This window comes from Bison bison, unplaced genomic scaffold (genome assembly GCF_000754665.1).
Source record: "Bison bison bison isolate TAMUID 2011002044 unplaced genomic scaffold, Bison_UMD1.0 scf7180017864297, whole genome shotgun sequence".
Taxonomy (NCBI): Eukaryota; Metazoa; Chordata; class Mammalia; order Artiodactyla; family Bovidae; genus Bison; species Bison bison.
The window spans coordinates 1,585,497-1,588,435 of record NW_011494869.1 but is presented as its reverse complement, the minus strand read 5'-3'; positions in this window follow the sequence as shown (position 1 = coordinate 1,588,435).

Here is a 2,939-nt window from a genome sequence, read left to right as displayed (position 1 = left end):
CTGCCCCTTCCACCCCCCGCCCCACCCCACACACACACCTTTGGCTCAGCCAGGCAGCCACAGTTGTCCAGCCCTGCCTGAAAGCAAAGCCTGGACCAGCTCCACCCTTAGTCACAACCCATGCCTTCCTCCATCTACCCTCTACAGCGCTCCTTAACTTTTGTGTGTACCTTTAAGGAGCTGGTAAAAGTTATGCACCAGCTGCCCAGGAAAGTGGACTTGATGGGCTGGCACTGTCAGTAGGCAGTTTCCTGGGATCCTGAAGGCTGTTTGCGGGCCCTGGATTAAGGAATCCTATCTAGGAAGTACTTGGCCCTTGCAACCTCCACGGGCTTACTTTTTAAGGCTTGCATCCTGGTTCCTTAACCAATACCATCATCAGGGCCTAAACCACGTATGAAGCTAAGCCAATGCCCCAAATTTCTTTATGAATAATAACGATAGTTGTTACATACTGAACATTTACTATATGTTAGATACTATGGCAAATGCATTATACATATTAATACATTTATTCCTCACAGGTTGGGAGAATTAAAATCACACCCATTTTACAGATGAAGAAATTGAGGCACCAAGAGGTTAAGGAAATTTCCCAAAGTCTCATGGCAGAAGAAAGGTGCTGTCCTCCCTACACAGCAGCTGTTTTGTCACCTTTAGTGTGATCCTTATCTCCCTCAAGGCTGTCAGTGTTTGGACACAAAACGAAATGGACTCAAAGAGGTGAACTGCTCCAGCAAGTGACCATTGGTGACTTCTGAAGACTCCAAGTCTCTGTGAGGCAGTTTCTCCTGCCTTAAACATATTTTTATATTGCTCCTGCTGAATTCATTCATCTTTCCGGCCTTGATGCTGCTTCCTCCAAGCAGCTGTGTCCAAGAGTAGATTGAATGCCCTTGCTCCCAACTCCACATGAAATCGTAGCCCCCAGAATTTTCCCATTCAAGTTCTTTTCACTCTGAACTGCAACTGCCAATCTACATGACTGCCTCCTTTTCAGACTGGAAGCTCCCAGTGTGCAAAGATTATTAAAGTCTTACTTTATTGTTTTTTCAATTATTTTTAAAAAATTAACCATTTTATTTTTTAGTCAGGTATTGCATACACTCAGTAAAGTGCACAAACAACATATATATAGCTCATTGAAGTTTTATTTAGGAACATAGCCATGTAACCACTGCGTAGATCAAGATATAAAACATGCGTACAGTAGTACCTAGGACCCCCACCCCAGAGGGGTCTGATTGCTGCCACCACAGTTTTTGTCTTTTCTTCTTTTTTTAAATAAATTTTAAAAATTTATTTATTTATGGCTGTGGTAGGTCTTCATTGGTGCTTGTAGACTTTCTCTAGTTACGGTGCACTGGCTTAGTTGCGCCACAGCTTGTGGGATCTTAGTTCCCTGACTAGGGGAAACCCATGTCCCCTGCATTGGCAGGCAGATTATTAACTACTGGGCCACCAGGGAAGTCCTGGTGGTATTCTTCGCTGATAGGAGTATAAATTACTACAACCACTAAGGAAAACTGTCTTGTCTATCATTGTTAACAACTGTCAATAATTGGGTATTTATTATGTGCCAGGCACTGTACTCAGCAGTTCATCTGCATTATTTCACTTAGTCCTTACAGTGACCCTAAGAAGTAGATAGTGCCATATGTGAAATAAGACAATCATGGTATCAATGTCATAGGACTATTGAGAAGTTTAGTTGAGATAACACTTTGAAGTATTTAGGACAAAGCTGTTATTTTTGAAATGTTTGTGATACCCATTATTGTTACTACCTAAGGGCACAAGGCTGGGAATTTAGGAGCCTGGGTTCCATGCCTACCTAAGCCAATCTGAGCAAGACATTTCAGCAGCCTTGACCTCAGAGCCCTGGAAGGGCAAGAATCTGCTAGCAGGGACCTCTGAGGATGACACAAACCGTGTCCTCCAGTAAGATCCAGGCTCTAACTGCAAAAAGACAGTCATGGAGGGAGGAGGCCCAAGACTGAGACTGTAAATCAGGAAGGGTCTTGAGAGTGTTTAGGAGCCCTGTGCTATATGTATTTTCTAGAAGTTTAGTACAGTAGGTACTTTCAAGTGATGATAGTCAATACTTGTCTCCTTAGCCTGTAAAATCCACAAGGGCTTGGTCACCATGTTTTTCAAGCACTCCTTCACAAGTAAGATTGACGTGCCTCCCTTCCTCCAGGCACTATGCCAAGATCTGGGGGATACAGCAGTGAACAAGACAGACAAGGCAGGGAGAAGAGTACCAAACACGGACAAGAGACATATGGCAGCAAGTGCTGTGAAGGAGCCACAGCAGGGCAATGCGGTGGAGAGGAACTCCTGGGGAAGACCTGGAAATTCTCAGAAAAGATGTAGCTGCAAGGAACCGGAGCTAGGGACAACAAATTCCAAGGTCCCGAGATGAGAAAGGACAGAGGATGGCCAGAGGAGCTCTGATGGGAGGCAGTTGAAGGAAAGGTCTGAGAGGGGTTGAGGGTAGGTCCACGTGGAGTGGCATGGAGTGTGGATTTGATTTTACTGCCTGCTTAAGTAAATGCTTAAGGTAAAGAGGGCCGCATGGAATCCCAGCATCAAAAAGGTCTTCTGATCCTCAGGGGAAAGTCTGTGGCGAAAGGCACACATGGAAGGTAAGGTGCTAGACTATTAGCTGAATGAACACACGCAAGCATGGACAGATGGATGGACGCACGTCCAGGAGTAACAGCTGTTCCACAGGCGGCCCCCGGTCTGGCGGCCTGAGGCCCTGGTTCTAGGCTCTGTGACCATGCGCTGTGACCTTGGGCACATCCCACCCTGACTCAGGGCCCGGAAACCTGCGTCTCAGGGGCGGGGGGGACGTGCAAGGAGAGACAGTGCGCGGGCGCTGCAGGCCTACGGACTTCAGGTCTAGTGGCCCGACCCCTCAGTCGGGGACCGAA